The sequence below is a fragment of the Pezoporus flaviventris genome, unplaced genomic scaffold (assembly GCF_033815535.1).
Source record: "Pezoporus flaviventris isolate CSIRO_AGI_PZ_B2104156 unplaced genomic scaffold, CSIRO_AGI_Pfla_v1 ptg000013l, whole genome shotgun sequence".
NCBI classification, from domain to species: Eukaryota; Metazoa; Chordata; class Aves; order Psittaciformes; family Psittacidae; genus Pezoporus; species Pezoporus flaviventris.
Window position 1 is genome coordinate 313,963 of NW_026892561.1, and position 22,331 is coordinate 336,293.

At 44.6% G+C, this 22,331-nt stretch overlaps 2 long non-coding RNA genes across 2 annotated transcripts; both read left to right on the forward strand.

Moving 5' to 3' along the window:
* The first annotated feature begins 2,780 nt into the window (after positions 1-2,780).
* On the forward strand, positions 2,781-7,237 carry LOC133268153 (uncharacterized). The gene is made up of 3 exons (XR_009742955.1): positions 2,781-3,767; positions 6,630-6,926; positions 7,055-7,237. It is a non-coding gene; the product is annotated as an uncharacterized LOC133268153 (long non-coding RNA).
* A 7,050-nt stretch (positions 7,238-14,287) lies between these two features.
* Positions 14,288-16,916, forward strand: LOC133268154 (uncharacterized). Its single transcript, XR_009742956.1, has 3 exons — positions 14,288-14,391; positions 15,720-15,911; positions 16,726-16,916. It is a non-coding gene; the product is annotated as an uncharacterized LOC133268154 (long non-coding RNA).
* The last annotated feature ends 5,415 nt before the right edge of the window (positions 16,917-22,331 follow it).

Below are 22,331 nucleotides of genomic sequence, written 5' to 3' on the forward strand. Positions count from 1 at the left end.
ACAGAAGAAGCTTTCCTTTCTAAATAGAAAATCTTTGAAAGTAACAGGGGGAAACTGATGGGAAGGGCTGAAGTCCATATATTCCCACCTCCTCCGCCTTGTGCTCTCTTAAAGGTGAGCTGCAAAATGCAAAAGAGAAATGTGTTAAATTCAGATGACTCGCTCGGGTGTCAGGAAGTGGCTCGAACAACCACACGAAGTTAACTAACACATCTCCAGTTTTTTTGTTCGTTTCCCCCTTCCCCTGCTTTTCCCGTGAAATCTAGGGGTGGTTTGCTGCTGTGGTTTCTGCCTCCAGGCAGGAGCGCAGCCACTTGTCCACCAGAACAACATCCTGAGACACCCCCCTCCTCCCCAGGGGCTTGCAGGCAGCCAAGACTTTCTGGAAGGATTTTCCAGAAAGTAAGAAAGGAGGAGAATTTCAGAAAATGTATTCCTGTAAACACCCTGAAATCAGGGAAACGAGACAAGCTGTGAGGAGCTGACGGGGGGGGGGATTTAGATTGCATCTTAGGAAGAAGCTCTTCCTTGTGAGGGTGCTGAGGCGCTGGCACAGGGTGCCCAGAGAAGCTGTGGCTGCCCCATCCCTGGCAGTGTTCAAGGCCAGGTTGGACACAGGGGCTTGGAGGAAGCTGCTCTAGTGGAAGGTGTCCCTGCCCGTGGCAGGGGTTGGAGCGGGATGAGCTTTAAGGTCCCTTCTAACCCAAACCAGTCTGGGATTCTACAGCGTTTACAGTGAGCTTCCATTCATCTTTTGTCTGATCAATTAATCTTATTATCATTCCTGTCTTCTACTCTAGGTCTTCTTCAGCAGCATGGGTCCTGGCATCCATTGTGTTACATACCATGGCCGCAGTAACTCAAAATGTGAGTAATGCTGTGTATGCCAACTGTGGTTTTCAGTCATAGGCATGGAGAGAGCAGCTGGATGTGGGGAAACGCTTTTTGAGCTGCAAGTGGCAGAATTCAGTTTGCAATTGGATGTCTGAGATGCGGATAAGTCTCCTTTAAAACACTTTTAAGTTGGATTAAGTCACCAAAAGAAAGTCTGAAAGGCAAGACACCCTGATCCATCAGAAACAGTGCTACTGCCCATTGCAATGTTTTCTGTCCCACAGACCAAGCACCCTACAGAGCCATGCACCCTACAGAGCCATGCACCACAGTGCCCACACTGGGGAAAAGGCACAGGTACGTGTTTGTTTCCCATTAACTTCTACTTTTCCTTCTGGAAATGTTCCACTTTGTGTTTCATTCCTGCTCCTTGGGAGCTAGGGAGAAGCTTTAAATTGAAATGGGAGTTACCTATCTGATTTACAGTAGTTACAGAATAGGGTTGGAAGGGACATTAAAGATCATGAAGTTCCAACCCCTTGCCATGGGCAGGGAAACCCTCCACTAGAGATCTGTGCAATTCCTCGCATCAATATAACACACACAGAGACATGCCATGCATTTGTGCCTAGGATATAAAAATCCTGTATTAATGCAATGCTATGTAAGGGTCTGCATAGAGCTAATTCACGTACTGCAGCATGCTTATCAAAGGACACTCTTTAATTGCAAAGCAGTATCTTTTAATTAGTGGTTAAGTTGTAAGACTCTGTTGCAAGTTCTCTGTTGCTTTATGTTGTTTAGCTAGAGTGTGAATGAATTCTGGAACAATTCCTGATTTTAGTTTTCTATCTCTTAACAAGACAAGTGACCTCCAAATCTGGGGTTCTTTTAAAGAATAAATCCAACTACACATCTGACACTCTCGTACGAAAACAAGGGCTGCTTTCTCTCTTAGGGCCACATTGGTTATGTTTTCCCCTCTAACAAATTGATCACAGTTGTTCAATCCCTATTATGGCCAGAGAAACAAACTGTGGATTTGGAAACATCTCTGTAGCATAGTCCCTGGAAGAGAAAGTAAGTAAATTGAAATAAAAAGACAAAGTGAGCATTAATCCATGTTTCTCCTTTGGGAGAAAGAATTAATGAATTAAGAGGGAGGTTCTGCTCCTGCTTAGTGTTGCATCTGATGAAGTTGCCCAGCTTATCACGGTTTAGTGGAGGAGGTGCAGCGTTTGATTAAACCATAACAAGAGAAATTCAAGAAGAAATCCCCTTGGAAGGAGGGGGTTCTTTGTGCAGAGGATCACTGCTTCTTCCCTTCTTTAGCTCTTGGTTGTTTTCTTCTTTCTGGTACAAGCTGTTGTCAGTGATGGAGGAGGAGAGTTTATACAGCAGTGTGGGGACTTCAGGCCAAGTATATGAAATATTTGTCTTAAGGCATTTATGGAGGTGTTTAGGATGGGTCTGTCTCCCATGTCCTCCTCTGGAAGAACACTGGTGAGCCCAGGGCTGATCAGTGGCAGCTCTTAGCTTCACCCTCAGAGCCACTGGCTGGTGACACCAAAACACCCTGGCCACAGGACACACCATGCCTGGCTCCAGGTAGGTTTGGCCAAGCAAAGCTGTGAGCCCCGGGCTGACATGCCCAGGGGCCTGTGCACAGATGTTTCCAGTACCTTCAGCACCGTGAACCTGCTACTCCACATTTCACATCTCATATAGTCAGAAAAAGAACAAGAACCTGGTTTTTAACCTGCTCCTTTCTTTTTCAAGGTGTAATAACAATTTCTTCTTCATGTCCTGCTTTGGCAGGAGTGGAAAGACAATGATCTTGTCTTACCCAAATCTGTTGGGTGATAATCAGAGGATGCAGGAGGCGAGAAGGATGTGTGAGGTGAAGTGCTGATGCCAAAATGTATTCCTGCACACAGTAGCAGAGCTCATATGGGGAAGGGCTGAGGCAGCTGTTTGAGTTACTTCATTATCCTTCATCCCTCTGCAAATATGCCTTCCCCATGACAATCCTGATTGTCTGACATGGCGATTCTCATGGCAAGATGTTGTGACCAAGACTGTTGCAAGTAGCCTCATTTTTCATCACCACTTACCCTTTTTGTTCTGTCCATGTTGTTTGTGAGTTGGGCAGGCCTGGTTACTCTGGTTTTATTTATTCCTCTGTTAATACAGTGCAGCCATGCCATGGTTTCCCTTTGGCAGGCGGCACTGCATGACAGGACTCGTGTTTACAACACATCAAGCTGCGACAAGCACCTCCAAGCTGCCCATTCCTGTAAGAGCCAGTCACATTCTCCTTGCAGCCTTCCCCTCCCAACACATTTAACCCCCCCCAGAATTACCAGTTATTGGAAGTTTTTAAACTTTGTAAGATTCAGGGGCTTCATTTAGGCAGCAAAGCTGTGTATTGAAATATGAATTAGTAGCGTGTGTATCGGCAGGATAGACCATCTGCTGTGCTCAGCACCCGGGTTTGAAGCTGGTTGGCTGGCAGGACAGCATGTGTTTACAGAAAACCCTAACAGTTGTAAAGGAGCCATTTAGGTTTATCGTGTCAATTCCTGTACAACTCCACGAGGAGAGATTCCTTTCACAAACTTGCATAAAATAGACAGATAGACTAGTTTTGACCTCTCTCAAAACATTTGACGGTTGAGCTTGTTGCAAGGATAAAATATCTGGAACAGCAGAAAAAAAAAATATCTTGTCATTTCCCCCTCCTAAGCATTAGACTCCTTGAATGCAGCATCCATTCATAGCTTAGTCCTTGCTTTATGATTTAACTGCCTTTTATTTTCCTTCTGAGATGCAAACGCAGGAGCTGTACCTGATTTTCATACCGTATTATGCGAGTCGTTGTGAAAAAGCTGTCCAGAGTAATGGCTCCATTTCATCATGATGCATATGCCAAGGTACAGAGATCATTTATTTTTCCTAAAAATTGAATGAGGATGGGATTAAAAATGTTATGTTTTGCCTATATGAGCAATATTCCTCTAATCAACCTTCCCAAATATATTGCCTCTTTGTAGCTTCTCTGTAATACAGGGAAGGCAAGGGTAGCACACCAAAGGGGTTTGTGCTCCTGCATAAGCATTCTTCTTACTTGGGCTATGACTTGCAAAGCACCAATATACCAAGAACAGGGCAGAGTAAAACCAGATTGGCCCTGCGGATACTTCTGGACTGAGTACTTGGTTACTTTTTCATGCATGGAGGAATTATTATATTATCCAGTACCTAAAGGGGTACTACAATAAATCTGGAGAGAGACTTTTTACAAAGGCATGCAGTGGTAAGACAAGGGGGATTGGCTTTAAGATGAAAGATTTACATGAGATATTAGGAAGAAATCATTTACTGTGAGGGTGCTGAGGCGCTGGCACAGGGTGCCCAGAGAAGTTGTGGCTGCCCCATCCCTGGTGGTGTTCAAGGCCAGGTTGGATGGGGCTTGGAGCAAGCTGCTCTAGTGGAAGATGTCCCTGCCCACGGCAGGGGGTTGGAACTGGGTGAGCTTTCGGGTACTCCCCAATCCAAACCATTCTATGATGCTGTGATTAAAAAACCAAGCTCTTCAGTGATGGTGCTGAAAACCTCACTACTTTTTAGCAGGCATCTATACTGTAAATATAGTTCATGTGTGTATGGATGCAGAGAAGAAAAGGGAATATTCTTGTGCATAAAGCTGAGGCTGAGACCAAACCCTCTGGTCCCATGTGTGACTCTGGCTGTTGGACTGAGAAGATAAATTAAGGAACAAGAAGACTTGATGAATCTCTGAGATAACTTATGCCAATGTGCAAAAGAAAAATAATGGTACCTGAATATATAGGTCCTAAGACTTCAATTTTTTTTTTTTAATGTTTCTTCCTTTTGATGGAAAAATCCATAATGAAAAATGAAAGCTGGAAAGATGGCAGGCTGGGGGAGAAAGCTTGCTTTAGCAAGCATACCCCAGCCAGCCACCTTTGTTATCAAGTCCCCATGTATGGATGCTTTAGGACTGGAAGCACACAGATCATAAGCTGCATAAAGACTGGATGCAATTGATATTCTAAATAGGAACATACTATGTTGGTAGTTCATGAAGGGCCCCATGGCTTATATCAGGTAGTCAAGCTTGAGTAAGGACAGAAGACTGGTGAGACGAAGAGAAAATGTTGTGCTCATTAAAATCCTCTATGATATCATGCCTTGGGTGCTTAGATATGAAATATAGATGAGGAATTGCTTTTTAATGTCATAGAGTTTTAAATAACTTTTGCTTACAATCTTGTGAATCTATTTGTACATGTATGTGTGTGTGTCTGCATGTGTGTATCTGTACATACGTAAGTTCAGTCCTTTGACTTGTCCTTGCTGCTGAGAGTCAGGGGTCTGGGGCTCAGTAGTAGAGGAGCAGAACAGGGTGAGTCAGGACTGTCAGACTCCATCTCCGGAAAGGCAGTAGATTAATACACAAACATGAGCATAGGCTCTCTCCTGGGGGTTGCATTTCATATTTAAGGACACTGGAGAGTGGAAGGTGTCTCCAGCCGAACCAGACAGGGTCACTTGCAGATAATTTAAGTGCTCAGTGCCCTATCTGGGGAGCAAGGCATCACCTGCCACGGTTCTTGGTGACCATGGGATGCAGTGGGCAGTCCTGGCCCCTTCTAAAAGCAGCTTATTCATGCAGCTGGGAGAGCAGAGCCATAAAAAGTCACCTGGAAAAGACGTTGGTGACCAGCTGTCCTGGGTTCAGCAGTAGCAGTCATTTTTTCTCCTTCTCAGTAGCTGGTGCAATGCTGTGGTTTTGACTTTCGGCCTGGGAACAGTGCTGATAACACCGATGATTTAAACATGCTAAGTCATGTTTACTCTGACCAAGGACTTCCTGAGCCTCATGCTCTGCCAGGGAGGAGGGGAAGCCGAGAGGAAGCAGAGACAGGACACCTGACCCAAACTGACCAAAGAAGTATTCCATACCACAGCACGTCATGCCCAGAATGTAATTGAGAGTTACCCAGAAGGGCTAGTTCACTGCGGGGTTGGATTAGGTATCGGTCGGTGCTCAGTTGGGCTGGGTATTATCGGTTGGTGGGTGGTATTGCATTCTCTTCCCTTGTTATTTCCCTTATCATTGTTATTATTGGTGGTAGCAGTAGTGGTTTGTGTTATACCTTAGTTACTGGACTGTTCTTATCTCAACCCATGGGAGTTACGTTCTTTCGATTCTCCTCCCCATCCCTCCAGGAGTGGAGGGGAAAAGAGGGGGGGGTGTGAGAGAGAGAGACTGCATAGCTGATTTACGGCTGACCGGGTTTAAACCACACCAGCATTTGGGTCCATCTCTCTGAATCTGGGTGCCCACCTTGGCCATTTGCATTAAGACACTTTCAGGGCAGAGCACAGCAATCTTGTTTTGGAAGAAATGACCTGGCTCTGGAAATCTTTAAGGAAAAATCCATTTGAGGGAGGTAAGTAGCTGATCCAGTTTGCACAAGATGTCATGGATGGGTCATCTGTAATGGAGCCTGAGGCTGAATCCTGGTTTACATCTGCAAATGTTACAGTGCAATATTTCATTTTCATGTTTAACACTTGTGCCTCCAGTTTCTTATTCTGATTTTGTCTTGGTTCAGTTTGTAAGCCAAGGTAACACATGGCTGCTTTACCCATGGACTAGAAACACACTGCCTTTGGGTGTTGTGTTTCTATGTGCCACAGGTCTTTATCATCATTATTGTTGCTACTTTTGGGTTTTATTCTTCTAACCTGCTTATTTCTGTTAGGTGCTGGAACACAGTTTAAAGAAAAGCATGACAACGCCTATGACAGCAGTCTTTCTCAGGCTTCTGAGCATCGCTCGTGAATGCCTGTGGATGGGATTGATGCACTTCCCTGCAAGGAGCTGAGTGCTACAGCCACACCACATCATCTCACTGCCTATTTTCAGGCTCTGTGCTGTGCCCTCCTGGGTCAAAGTGAAAATGGAAGAGGATGGCAAGCCAAGGCACACAGAAGATGTCTCACTGGATTTTGTACGTTTTCAAACATAACCCTTGCATTCTTGTCAATGTATCAATACAGTAAGGTTCTCCCCCTTGCAGCAAGCCTTGTATATTTATATATATATTATATAATGCCTCAGTCAATGCATTTACCAAGTTTTCATGTTTTTTTAATCTCTTTTTTCCACATTTTTTCTCCCAAACAGGCACTGAAAGACCAAAACTGCAGCACACCAAGTGCAATCCCTGTACACACAACGTACCAATGGCTTGACAAGTGATGTCTTTGGTAACTGTGGTCATTCCCATTTCCAGACTGGTCAGAATGGCTTTGGAGTACTGGGCAGCCCATGACCTGTCTGACTTTGACGAATGAAAAAGCAGCTCAGCTGAGGTATGTTCTTACACAGAGAGAGGGCAAAAGGGTGACAACAGCAATGAACCAGTGTTGGGATGGAAGGTATTGCTGCTCCTCTGCCTTGTATACTGATGATGCTCTGCTATACCCAGTCCAGCTCCAAGCTGCATGTCTCACTGTCTGTTCAGGAGGGAAGAAAGGAACTGGCTCAGGTCTGGGAAGGCTGAGTTGAGGCTGTTGTGATTGGGGTAAATGCAAACATAGAGCTCACAGTAAGGAAATGAGGTTGATGCCCCAATGGAAAACTTCACCCTCAAAGCACTTCATCTCGGGGATCATTTTATTCCCAAAAAGTGGGACATAAAGACAGAGTTAATTCTGACCAGAACCCATAGCAATAACCTGTTTATGGGAAAACTCTAGTCCTAGTCTAGAAGAGCTGTAATCTTACCCTGCCATCTAAAATTTGCTGCTTTATTAAGATTACGTTCTCGGTTGAAGAAAAGAAGTGAGTTAGTTTGGTATGTTTATTGCCCTTTGTCAGGATTGCAGTATTTTTTTTCTGCTTTGAAAATAGATGTTCCTGCTTATACAGCTGTATATTTACCCTCTCTTTTAGCTTTTTCATCACCGTTCCCTTTAATCATTTAATGAGGAGCATTCAGGTTCCTGATGATTTAGAATTATGACTCGCAGAGACACTGGCAATATCTTTGCTGGAGTAACGTTGATCCTCTAACTTTAAGACTTTAAATTCAAACCACATGTTTTTGCCACTAACTCCGAAAACAACCCCTGGAGTTGTGTGACTGTCACTGGAATATAAACCATAGCTACTCTGCAAACAAAAGCCCCAGTATTTAAATTGCGATTACGGTCACAAAAGTGACTATTTTAATCATTGCTCTGGTTTACTCGGGAGATCGGCTCCCTCTGCACATTCCAAATATCTCTGCAGATTTTTTATAGACTGAAAGGAGATTTTACTGCTTTCCACCCCTCTTAGCCCTACGGAGGCCAGCCAACGCGGGGCAAGTGAGCCAGATTTGTTCCAGACTCACACATCAGCGGGAGTGTGAGCTGAATCCCTGCAGCAGGACCTGTCGAGCGGATGATGTGCCTGCCAGGACAAGCAGCCGCACTTTCATGTCCCAGAGCTCATAGGGTGCAAGGCAGTTGAGGGGGATGATATAGAAGGTACCAAACCCACAGTGGTTTTCCTATAAACTGGTTTGTTTTGGAAAGAAAAAGAAGTCCCTGAGAGGCCTATTGGGGTGGAAGGGCTTTTCTGAGTGCAGCTGCCTGGATGCCACCCTGCTCCAGGGGTAGGAGCTCTGAGCAAAGGAAAAGAACATGTTTTAAAACAATAGCCTTAGATGCAGAACTAGGGAGTTGAAAATAGAGGATACAGAAGTCTCAAAGGCTTTTTCTTTTCCTGCTGGCTTTAAGGAGATAATTCAATTCCTTTAACATCTCCCTTACGTGGATGCTTTCTTACAGCCTTCTGGGTGCTGAGCTTCAGCCTCTTTGGTAAGAGCTTCAGCCTCTCCTATAAACCCAATCACTGCTTCCCACTGGCTCTCAAGCCCCTTGTTTTGTGCGCTTCCTACATCAAAAATCAAATCCCACTTAGAGGGTGTCTGCTTTAACTCACTATCTGCCTTTGTGAAATGTAATATATGTATTTTGTTTCTGTGAAAATCTCCTATTACAGTATTGGGAATGTTCCTCTGATATATGCATATTCAACGTAAATGTTGGTAGGAGAAGACCTAATTCATTTGAGATGGTTTTATTAGGCGTCTCTTAACAAATCCCAGAGTATGTAAATGAAATATAACTATACGTACATATTCATCAGTCTGTTCTTGGAATTAAATATGAGCACTGTGACATTTGGTTTTAAGGAATGACTAATTAACATGTGTGCAGGATGTTCTCATCTTCCTGCTTTGGAGTCCCAGAGTCAGGGAAAAGCAGACAAAACATATTTCCACTCTTCCTATCATAGTTTGCAAAGCAGAAAGCTGCTCATGACAGCCAAGAACTTCTCAGGCTTTTTTGTACCTGGTGGGTGCTGACACAGGGCCCATTCCTGAGTGCTGAGTGTTGTTAAATGTCATCTCATCTGTGCTGGGGCCAGCATCATGTTTTAAAGTATCAGCTTTGTACCTGACCTTGCTTTTAATAATTGCACCAACAAGTCACAGAGCACAGTAAAGAGCAGTAGAACTTCTGGAATGCAGCCACTGTTGCTCGTGATTTACCTCCAGGATGGGGTCCTGTAAAACTGGGCTGAGTCCTAAGATGCTCCCCATCATCCTGGAGATGCTCTCTAGGAAAACCTGGGCTGGATGCTGCGGGGATGTTTGGGGTTTGGCTTCAGAACACCAGGCTTAGCAACGCTGCTGGTGAGAGCCCAGAGAAAAAGCTACTTTTGTTTTTGGCACGGCTGGCTTGAGTTGCTTTTGTGTGAGAGCAATATGTGTGCAGCAGAAAAATACAACTAGCAAAAGAACACCCCAAAAACACCATCATGTCTTTCTGAGGGTGCTGGAGAAGGGCAGACACATCTCTGTGCCCTGTCTGAGCACCCCGGAGAAGCTGACCAGAACAAATCTCAGCAGGAACACACAAACCTCTATTATACCTTTTAAAAAGCTCCCCATTGAATGCAACTGGGCAGATGGGAAAGGCCCTTTTATTTCCTTTTCCTTTCTCCGCCTGAGTTCATTCTCTCCCTTTGGGGGAGCCAGGTTCAAAGACATGCCAAATGCATCAAAACCTTCCCAATAAAGTCCCTTTCACCTCCCGGAGGAGCGGGGCTGGGCTGGGAGCGTGCTGGGAGCTCTGGATCCGACGGTGACTTTCAGGACTGTGTGTGGCAAATCGTGTGCACAGCTCCCGAAACAATGCCCTGAATCGGACGTCTAATTCCCTGGAAATTAAATCCCTCAGCTGGTCAGGGAAAACAGGAGCCAAAGAGATTAAACAGTGCATCAGGGAGAATCTCTAGGGGCTGACGGAGGCAGTTCTTGTGTGTTTGTTTGGGGGATTTTTTAGCAGAGGGGTAACAAAGTAGTGGTTTAGCGTTGCTTCCGTCCCCATTTTAATTTGAGCCATGCTTTCCCCCTCTTCCCCTCCCAACAATCCCTTATCCTTGCTGTCACGGGGGCAAAACTGCTTGTTCCAGCTCTGTGCTAACCACCCAACAGGTGAGCTCAGTCCCGACAAGCACAGCTCCATCTCGGGCTGCAAAACTGGTTTCTGTGGTTGTGAGTGAGCGAAGGGGGATGCTGCAGATGCAAAACCATGGTCCCGGGCATCCCTCATCCTGCTTAGGTCCCCGCTAGTGCCTGCAGCTCCCAGCATCTCCCTGGAGATGCATCGGCTGCTGCAGCATTTGCTCAGTCCTGGGTTATTTATCCCAGTGCAAACTTAGCTGGAGCTGGACCCGTTGGGGTGTCAGGGAGGCCAGAAACAGAGCTGAGACATTCCCATTGATGTTTTGCTGCTGGTATATTAAATATGAGAAGGCCCAGCCATGGATGCTCCGGTGCGGAGCAGCGAGTGGCTGGATGCTGGATAAAAGCACAGTCTCTGCTCCTTAGGAATCAATCTTTCCCCACAGGGCTGCTTTTAAACTGGTACAAGTCAAAACTTAGCGGGCCTAGCAGTGGCAATTTTTTTTCCCTTTAAAAAAAAAAAAAAAAGCAGTTTCCTATGTATTTTTACTGACAAAAGCCTGAAGCTTCCTTTATATGCTTTATTTTCTTTCTCCTCGGAAACGATCGTTAGACAAAAGCAGTTTTGCTGCTGGTTAATCAAGAGAGTGATGTGGCCCTGCATTTTAATCCTAAACCAATTAGCAGGATTTGACATCATGCCATTAGACTGCTTGAAACAAAAATCAAGGATAGCGTAATGCAGCTAGAAAAGAACAATAACCATCAGCGCTGCCCTGTCAAAGGGGAAGGAAGAAATTTGGCTGCGTGTGTAATTTCCAAGCAATCCCCCTTCCCTCAAACCTGAGCATTCAAATGAGGGAGCTAAATAATAATGAGAGGGGGAAATGTGTAATCTCTAATCACACTACCCTAAACTGCACCAGTTTTAAAAGTAGAAATTGCTATTCTTGCTCCCGAGCAGACACAAATTGGTTGCATTTTTAAATCTGAGTTCTGCTTTATGATTTCTTTAGTGGGTGTTTCGTGCTTTGCTTCGCAGGCAGGTTGCACTGACGCCGGGAACAGCAGCATCTCTGATGCAGATGCAGAGCGAAGGACCCCGGAGTGAACACGCCAGCATCCCTAAGAAACAACTTCCCGGGCATGTAAATGTTTGCTTTGTCCAAACCACCCTAAGATAATTAATGAACAAAGCATCTTTTAGCAACTGTACTTTTTTGCTGGCAGAAACGCTCCTTATGTCTAAGCCCGCAGCGGCAGTGCGTCCCGAGCCGGTGGCAAGCGCTAGAGCCAGGCTGGCAAGCGTTAGCCCAGCCACGGCTGCTGCCTGCAGGCAGAAATAAGCTTGGCGAGGATGTGCGGTGAGAACTAAAATGCAGGCAGGCCCCGGGGTGCAGTATTTAAGGGATGAATGTCTAAAGCACATCGGGGACTCCCCGCCTCGCTGTGCTCTCAAGGCTGGCAGCGGAGAGCCAGAGCAGGAGTGAAACCCAGCATCTCGTAAAGCAGCATATGGATAGAGTGCAAATGGATGGGGTTTTATGTCCTGTGCAATATTTTCATTGATATTTATTTTGATTTAATTTGGCTAATGTGCAGGGAGAATGAAAACGGGCCGTGCTCCTCAACATCTGATGAGAAGCTGAATGCTTTTTAAAATTAGTATTCCCACTTAGGCAATGATCTTTAAGGTCTGCCCAGCAACTGTGCTGGAAAATCATGAGTCACTCCATGTAAATCATGGGATGACCCTCGAAGCAGCTGAATGTTTTTAAAATGTTGAATTATTTCTGTTAGTATTGCAGTTTCTAGTCTTTCTGCTTCAGCCTTTTGTCCATAACTTGATTTTCCTTTTAATGAAAGTGGAGTTTCTCACACTCTTAAACCACTTCAGAGAGGGAGTATTATAATAATAGTAATAATAATAATAATAATAAATTATCATGAGATTCATGATAAAATGGTAAAAGGTAGCAATGATGCTTATCTCTGCTTTGAGAGAAGAGAGGTTGAAGTGAAATCAGGGAGGACAGGAGCAATGTCACTACCCGTGACAGGTAGTACGAGGTTGGAGACTGGGCTGCAAATATCTACCGAAGACTTCCACGGTGAAGGTGGGCAAGTGACATAATAAATCTTCTTCTCTCATAGCTTCTATCTGCAATATGGGATAAAGAGTCTGTTTCCTCCATAGAGACTGGTACAAATAAATGCCTTATAACAGGTGAGGAGTGGCAGCAACGGCAGAGGAACAAAACTGTCTGGAAAGGAACAAGAAAAGATGTTAACAGCAAACAAACCTTCTGCCTTCCACTGAAGCAGCACTTCCACAGCTTTGTGGCTGTCAGTTTTGAGAGGAATAGATTTGAGAGAGGGGGTTAGGGTGGATAAGGTGAGCAGGGACTGAGGGGTACCCAGAGCATTCCACACCAAACCCCCTTTTCCCCACTGGGGCATCCACCCAGGGCTGCTTCCCACTGCAAAACTGGGATTTTAATGTCCCAGTTCCCTCGCTGCTAATAAAGGAACAAAAAGTACATTTGCCTCCTCAAGGGTGTTGTGAGACAAAGTTGGTAAGTGTTGAAAAGAGCCCCAAACCGGAGGAGAAAGCTGGCTTTGTTGCCTTCAGACACAGACCACCGCAGACCTTGCGCAAATTCTGCTGTAACATCTCTTGAACGAAAACGTGTTCTCCCCAAAAACCCATCAAACACATCCTGACTTGAAAAGGCTGCCAGGGTAGTGAAAGGAGCTGCAGATTATAGATCCGTGAGGCTCTTGAGGCAACAAAATGTTTGTCCTGTGGATTTGGGCTGGATCCAGTGAATCCCAAAAGTACTCGGAGAGACTGTTTAACCCATCCTGTAAGGGAAAAAGAAACCTAAACAAAGCAAAAAAGTGAACTAAGAAACAACAGCAAGAAAATCAGTGTATATTAAAAAAAAAAGAATAATATTGAGACAGTGGCCAGGAAAAAGAAAATTCAGAAGGCCAAAGGCTAAACCTCAGACTGAATCTTGAACTGAATTGGAAAATAAAGGAGTGAAAATTGAATTCAAATGGTCAGACCTTGTAAACAGGACTTGGGGTTTAAAAAATGAAAATGCCCTCCAAGGACAGGAGCAGCAGCACCAAAGTTCTGAATCTTCAGAGCTGGAGAGGGCACTGTAAGGTACCATGCAAAAAGATAATGTGTTGTATAAAAGATATCTGATCCTGTACTGCTTCTACCTTGTATCTCACCGAGATTTACAAAAGTAAATCCATATTTGCATTTTTAAACTTGTGTTGATAACACAATGCGCATTTTGTGATCACAGCCTCTGTAGGAAAATGATCTTTTTTAATGGGAAAATCTTTAGAAAATCTGTTCTCATCTGGGGAAAAACTGAGAACACCAACAAAATATTTTTCTAAACCAAGACTAGGACAAAATAATCACGAAAGGAAGCAGAGTAGAAAGTGTACCCACAGTCTGATATAACTGAAGAATTAATTACTTAAAACAATAAAAGAAAAGGCAGCTATAACAGAATGGTGGTTTTCTGCTATATTCCAGGCAAACAAATATATCAATCAACGTCTGAGATGATAATAGGATGAAGAGAAAACACTGCAACTGCTTGGTGGTTTCCAGGTACGTATTACATTTATAAAGACAGTTTTATCCCTAGTAAAATAAAAAGTACTTGCCTCTTTGAGATCCTTGGTTTTGCTTGTTTAATTCCTAGCCTCAGGAAACAAAACCTTTTCTTTTATTGTCATTATTTGTCCATTTTTAGTTTTCAGCCACAAAGTCAGTCTCTTTAGGCTTGCATTAATTTGATGTGCATCCATCTTAATTCAAGTCGATGTATTTCAATCTTGGCAGCATATCGATAACGAAAGGGAATGGAATGCCACCCGGTGAACTCCATCACACCAGCAAAACCAAGGACAAGGCAGAAAAACTGTGATGGTCTCCTGGAATCGGTTCCTGAACGGCAAATCGGTCTTTGTATGTATATGACTTTATTTTATTCTTTATTGCCAAGCAGTTATCATCATAATGGTATTTGTAATTTTGAGGGTGCACTATCATTCTAATGGATAATGAGCACTCAACAGTCACAAGAAACATTAATTGAAAAAGAGGTTCTCCTGTCCTAACAGTGAGAGTGTTCCCTAACATTATGAAAATTAGTTAAACCAAGAGAATATTTCCTTTATAGTTTTCAGCTTTTCATAAAGCCTTTGACGTCCTAAGCCAAAGCAACTGCCCATCAGGAACTGAGAGATGCACTTTGGTCCCCCATGCCAGCTTTTTACTTACGTCTGTCATTTCATTTCCCTAGTAATATGGGGAAAAAGTCTTAGCCAACGTCTTCATTTTCATTCATTAGTGAAATCATGGCAATAATACCACTTTGCACTTAGCTCTCTCCTAGGCACTTTGGAGGTGTTTGTCACTTTGGTGTATGTATATATAGCGAGTTCCTCCATCCAAAAATGACCAGTCAGTAAAGTTTTTGAATATCAAAAAAGGTCAAAGCAATACAGGACTCTATTATTATCACTTAAAACTCCACAAGGCATTAAGATTATGAGTGTAAGGAAAGATGTAAATTGTAGCTGTCTGCTTTGCTATCACTGGGGCTGTCTGTGAGTTCTCTTCTCCATCTCTGCCCTGGGATTAGAAGTCACTCTTCTCACTTGGTCTTGCCATTTTTTCCTCAAAGAAGAGGTCATTCTGTGCCACGGCAGAAGATGCTCTTCACATCCACTATTATGCTGTCCTTTGCAGCTTTAATCTGCATAGGTAAGCTGCATCCTTAAATAGCTTAAAAGGCAATAAATAAGCACACAAGCACACAAAAATATTACCACAGCTTCTATGTTCGGGGGGGGGGGGGGGGGGTGTGTCCTAAAGAGCTCTCTTTATTAATATGAGATGGCAAATATTTTTTCCTGTTTATTAAATCATATGAAAGGTTAATTATGGTTAGCGACTGTGGGTAGAAAACAATTCTTGGAAGATGCTTTTGTAACAACAGGTTGGCAGTATGCAGAAGCCATCTGCTTCCTGCAAATGTTAAGGTACAATCTCAAACTTGTGAGGTTAAAAATTACAGATTGCCGAGTAGTTTGGTAGAAGGAAAATCCATGTTGTGTTGATGTAAAGTTGCTCAGTCTCCTTGACACACAGCCTGGAAGGAATGCCAAGTTCCCTAAAGGACGGTATTTGGCTGGAGAGGACCCTCGCTCAGGGTATTCTGTACTCACACTGGCTGTCGACAAAGCTAATGAAGCCATTTTTGTGCTATGATGCTTTTTTTTTTAACACAGAAATGAGTTTCAAATACTGACCCACGAAAAGCAGTGAATTGCAGATATAATATTCTGCTTTCAAGCAGGGAATTCAACTCCTTCCATGAAGGAGAATAAAACATTGCTGTGGCTATCAAGGTGACACGATCCTGAAACTTGTTGCTTCAATCCACGATGTGTAGACTTAATCACAACTGCAAACTCTTCATAGTGAGCACTGTCTGTTTGAAAAGGAAGAACTATCTCCCCCACTTGATATAGTTAGCTGAACTAAAAGATATGAAGTGATTTGTCCAAGAGCACAAAAGGAGGTTGTGGCTACTGGAATTAAACCCACATTTTTCAGATCACAGCAAAGTGCCTTAACCACAAAACCATTCTTCCTCTCTGTGGGTCAGCTACAGTAGCTTCAGCATTTGGGCTGGGGTTTCAAACATGTTTATCGTCTCCCAAGGGTTAAGTTTAATTCCCTTGAATTTTCCAGTTCCATGGAAAACATCACCCAGTTTATCCTTCACTTCTATCAATAATGTTGCCCTCCTTCACCTCTCCCCACCAATGAAACACAGGTTGAACAACCTATAAGAGGAGGGATGGGGAACAGCCATCACCAGGTTTGTCCCCTTCATTTTTAGCCAAATAGGGAGAAACTCTTGTTTTTTCTCAGAGACTCTGCTCTGGAGAGATGTCATGCAACCTTCAGCCCCTTTCCTGCTCTCTTAATTTACTCACAACCCCTCCCCATGCTCATCCCCAGGAGCCAGCTGCCGAAAGACGGCTGTGTAAAAGGGCTCATTTCCAAACGTTGCCAGCAATGGAGACACAGAGTTGTTTACTGTGCAATAAAATGACCCAGGGCCTCATTTCTAGTGCCTCTACCCTGAGCAGTTTTGTCAAGGCTATGCATGTACAGGGGTCTCTTCTCCAGCATCACCTTATTATTTTAACAGATACTTTCCAGTGAGATGTCTTCTTTTTTAAAGCACCCCATAAAGTGGTTTTATCTTCTCCCTTTGTGCTGCAGCTGGTGATCCACTCCATTATTGACACCTCCTGCCAACAACAGTGGCCTGCCCATAAAAGCCCTGCAGACAGGGAAGACAGGGTCTGACCCCTTGGGCAATGCTGCAGAATACCTTGCCATTAAGTCCCATTTATTGTGTCTTTGCTTGTCGGTGCTGGCAGCATTACTGCCCTTACCAGGATCATTCGGAGCAGGACCTGCACTCATCTGCATCATCCCCTTCTGATGCCATTAGTGATGTGGTCTTATTGCATGCATGGAGCTCCTGGTGGGCTGCAGCTGATGGGATCTTCTATTTCTGGGCTGAAACCATTGATGGGAAAGAAGGAGCCAGCTCTATTCATCTGCCTGTCATTCTGTCAGCAGGCCTGGACCTTTCTCTTCTTCCTACTCTGATCTTTTCAAGGAAATCAAAAATCTTTGCTAGTAATACTAGTAACACTTTTATCAGGCTAGAGTTGGCTATGTGAGGGACAGAGGCACATAAAAATTAGGGATGAGACTTTTGAGTCCCACCAAAGGGATTTGGATGCCCAGCATCCATTAAGATGAGTAACAATTCCTATCCCACCCTAAATGGCCAGAGCCCAAATTGCTCCGTGAGATGGAAACCATCTTGGTTAATGCATGGACACTTAAGCCCTCAGCATCTGACTTCACTTATATTTCATTTCCAGCAAACTTAGTTGATCATGTGCAATGAAACACTTGTCCACCCCCCCCCCCCACACACACACCAGTTACCCGCTCCCCGACAGCTCATTGGGCCATCACTTGCCAGCTCTGCTATCAGGGGAAGGTGATGAAGGTAGCTAATTTGTTTGCAAGTTGGTGAATGATGTAAAAGGTTCCTCGTCCATCATAATAAAGGCTCTTGGAAAAAACGAGACAAATGGTCCTTCCTCCTTTTGCCTGCACTAGACGGGGACATTTGAAACTGAGGGAAAGTTCAGCGTAGCCATATGTACGGAGGGATGCACACAAATCACAGCTGCTGCTAATTGGATCCAGAAATCTAATTGGTCCCTCATGGTTGGCTGGTGTTACATATAGGGTCATTGCAGCAGTAATGTGGAGTCTGCGGGGGCTTGGTCTGCTCCATTTGGCAGCCTGGTGGCAGGGGACTGTTCTGACACCATGGCCCGGGCCATGTTGGGGCACTGGTCTCCAGAGCTGGGGGTGCAGAGCTGCCCTGAGCAGGGCTGCTTTAGCTTTCCCTGACCTGCCAACGGGGATAAGCCACTCTGAGCATGAACATGGGTTGCTTGCTAAGAAGAACAGGCATCCAGGGTCCTGTCAATCTGGAAGGTGAGATGAGGACATAAAATAATATAAAGTAAGATCAAATAATATCAAATAACATAAAATAATATCAAATAACATAAAATAATATAGCTTCAAGTGATTGCTCCAATTAATGCCTCATCTTGAAAGCATCCTTACACCAAATCATTGAGAAACACTTCTTAAATTGTCAGAAATGGGATGTTTCCCACATCCTGTTCCTGCCCAAAGTGCCTTGTTACCTGCTTGTCTCTAATAGGGTGTATTGGTCTTTTTTAACCCTTTTTAGGACCACTGTTGTATCATCCATCTCCACACATGAGCCAAACCAGCCAGTCTGGACTTGCATGCTCCCAGGATACATGGAAACAGAGAGCCTGGGTAAGTGGGGAGGAAAGCTCCCAAATTTGTTCTAAGGTCCATTTTTGTCCTCGAGAAGGCTCTAAGTCTTCTTATATTATGCAAATCTCCCCGGGGTCACCAACACTCAGCCAATCCTAATTTTAATAAAGTTGATTAATCTTTGTGCTGCGGACAAGGACAGTTATTCCCTGACTTTTGCTATGGCGTTTATTGAAGCTGTACCCATAAATGAATTACTGCAGGGATCATTAAATTTGGACTTAAATTGAACATAGTAAGCTCATTTAAAAAAATAAAATGCTTAGCAAGTTATATATAAACTAGAGGAAAAATTAATCTCCTCAAACTGCCTCCTATTTCCTTTTCAAGCAGGAACCTAAAGGGCAGATTTGCAAAGGGGAGTTTTAATTTGCAGGGCAAATTTTCACGAGGGCACTTTGAAGCTGCCTCTGTGCAAATCCTAATGGAACTGTGGGCTCAAAAGTTGGTGCTTTGTCCTCATTCAGCTCAAAGGGTCCCCACATTCAGGGTTGGCAGTAGAAATATTGCTCCCACAGAGGGAAGGTGAAAGCTGCTGCCCTGTCCCTGTGCAGTGATGAAGGGCTGAGTGCTGTATGAGCAGGTGAGGATTGAATTTGGAGGTAAACTGGAAGGGCTGGCTGGCAGTGTGTGGCACCACCTTTGGGGTAGCATTGGCTGGAGCCATGCCCCGCAGCGTGGAGGCTGGAGAAGAGCAGACCCAGAGAAGAGGCAGGGAATTTTTTAATGGGATTGTGCTAAGAAGTCGCATTAAAAAAGGAAACTCACCCTTGGTGATGGCTTTAGGGTTTGCATATTCGTTCATGGAGGAAGGAGCATGATAGAAGGAGCATGGAGATGTTGAACATGTGTCTTGCCTTCTGCCTCACAAGCATTTGAATACAGTTCAATATTTGTTGGTTTGACTGCCAATGTGTAAAACTCTTTATGTTACCCCTGGATGCTGAGAATAGTCATAGGAACAGCCATGGGACCTTGTTGCACCAGGGTGGGAAGGAAGTTTCCAAGCCGCTGCCCCATGCGCTGTTACTTAAGAACCCCATCCCTGACAGCAGAGCTAGGAAGACCATAAGCCACTCAGTTTGGGGTTGCAGAGGAGCAGTTACAACCCTGAGTCCCTCAGGGTGGGGTAGCACCATGTAAAACCCCAACCCTGAAGCTGGTCCACAGAGACATTCAATATCCATTTACTAAATAAAAGGGGACTGCACCTCTGCCTATGGGTACACATGGTGAGGCACTGGCACAGGGTGCCCAGAGAAGCTGTGGCTGCCCCATCACTGGCAGTGTTCAAGGCCAGGTTGGACACAGGGGCTCGGAGCAAGCTGCTCTACTGGAAGGTGTCCCTGCCTGTGGCAAAGGGTAGAACTGGATGAGCTTTAAGCTCCCTTCAACCCAAACCATTTTATGATTCTATAATTCTATGTTTCCAGTAAAGGGGACAGACTATAAGCAAAAATAAGGTGATAGAGGGATTAATAGAGGCAATATTCAGATCCGTCTTGACATCCAGCTCAGGCATTCAAGTCACATTTATTCACCACACCTTACACATCTCAGTCACACCATCCCAGGGGAAGGGGTGAGCTCAGAGGGTAAAGGGATTGCAACTGCATGTGCTACATCAGCCAGCTCTCCATTTTCCATGCCTCCCTGTATATTAATTAAAAATCTTAATTAATTTTTCACTTTGTGCCAAAATTTCTTTCAGCACGACTATCAGTGCTGGATATATCTCATGGGAAACAGGCATTTTGCTAGAGAAAGGGAAGATACTGTTTTTAAATTACTGTTACACAGCAAACTCTAATGGGCTGCAGTTTACTGCCCTTTCATGCAGACTTGCTTGGTCATGGCAGGATTAAGTTGCTGCTGTAACAGCAGATTTCATAGCATCTGTTAACACTAACACAAAATGCAAACTGTGCTGTGCTTCAGGTCTTTAATAACACACAGTAAATGCAGAGCCACTGTGTGCAATGCCCCCTGAAAAAAAAAAGAAGGAAAATAACGTAAAACTTCAGCATCTCTGTGGTGGGGGCTCAGGGGATGAGGGGTTCGGGCTTTCCTCTGTAACCCCGAAGTGCTTTTTCTCTCGGTGTAAATCTCTATTGCATCGCCATCTCGTGGCTTTCTGCAAAAGCTGCTGGCGCTGCAGAATCCCTGCCTCGCACTAGTGGTGCTTAATTGCACGGTGGCACCTATTAAAAGGTAATATCCTCTGGACACGAGCTACACGGGTAATTGCAATTAATACCGCATAGCCGGGCCATGGCAGTGAAGCTGGGGAGGGGAGATGGGGGCAGTTCAATTACGACCTGTTCGCTTGCAAGGCTCAGTGCTGCCTTCCACACTGCGGTCCACGTGTGGGTCCATGCCTACCTTGCTCACCCCCCTGTCTTACACGGACTTGGGAATGCTGGACATCATCACCTGATGGCTTTTGCTTTTGCAAATGCAAAGTTGGGTATGGGCTGAATCCTGATCCATGGGAAGGACCAGGAGCAAACTCTTCTCCAAGTGATGAAAGACAGCAAGGGTGTTATTTAGACTAGGATATGCAGCTTGCTGGTGTCTATGTATTGCTTTTTTTGTACATGTAATTCCTTTTTTTCCACGTCATTTTACTTCTTTGATTAGTTTGAGCTGCACTGAAACTGTGAAGGGCAAAAAGACCCCCCAGACTTATGGTATTTATTACATTCTTATTATGGCACTAGTTTGGAAATGATCACTTCAACTTACGCTACTGTTTCTGTTTACATAAAGGTGTAGCTTTTGTGAAGCCTACAATGATGTTTATTCCTATGGACATGCCTTGCACCTACAGTTTATAAAAGTCTGTCAAAAACTGCTCTCAAATTCATTTTAACATCTCCCAGCAGTGTTCAATCCCAGGGGAAAAAAAAACCTCCAGGCTTTAAACCAGCTCAGTGAGGCAGGGCTGTGCAAGGAGGCCCCTGTGGTTGCAAAGCGGGATGGTTGTGGCATTGCAAGTGCAGGGCTGTGATTGCAAGGGCAGATTGTGGTGAGGTTGCAAGCATGGGGCTGTGATTGTAAGGAGGGACGGTTGTGAGGTTGCAAGCACAGGACTGCGGTTGCAAGGAAGAACTGTTGCAGGATTGTGAGCATGGGGCTGTGATTACATGGTTGTGAGGTTGTGAGCATGGGGTTGAGACTGGAAGGAGGGATGGTTGCAAGGCTGTGAGCACAGTGGTCCCCATCTGCACTGAGTGCTCTCTGCATGCAGAGGGTGAAGTACTCCATCCCACTATAGATGATAACCTGCAGAAATGATCATCAGGCTGAAAATCTCAGCTCCAATCCAGCCCACTCTGTTGTTCTGGTCTAAATTCCCCCACCGTGCTCCCATCCTGCTGGAAACAGAGTAAGTCTTTGCAGGAGGCTTCATGTGTGCCCCTGGTTTTCCTTAGCAAGGCAAGGAGAGCGGGAACGTTGAAACTCAGCCGGCAGTTAGGAAATTGCCTCCCTCTAATACAAGCCAGATCTGTGGAAACCCTCCAGGTCTCAAAAGCCCTCATCGGCCCAATCAGGACTTTGATGACAAAAAGCAGAATAAAAGCGAGCAGGAAGAAAGCGAGTTTAAACAAGCCCAAACAAGAAACAGCAGATTTTGAGAAAGCAAAGTGAGCAGCTACGGGCAGCCCCAGCTACTTGAGATGCCCTGGAAAAAGCCAAGAATCCATGGAAAACACCATGTTATGTTGAATGGAATAGAGATTCCCAGCTGTCTCCATAGCCATGTGCATACAACCATGAGCACATGACAAATGAGGACACCGCATGAGCAATTTTGCAGTGAAGAGTCGTAGTGGAGCCTGTGTTTGGCTCAGCTTTGGGGCTTTCTGATGACATCCATCCTATTTTCCTGGAAAAGTCCCCCAGGGCACATCAGCTTT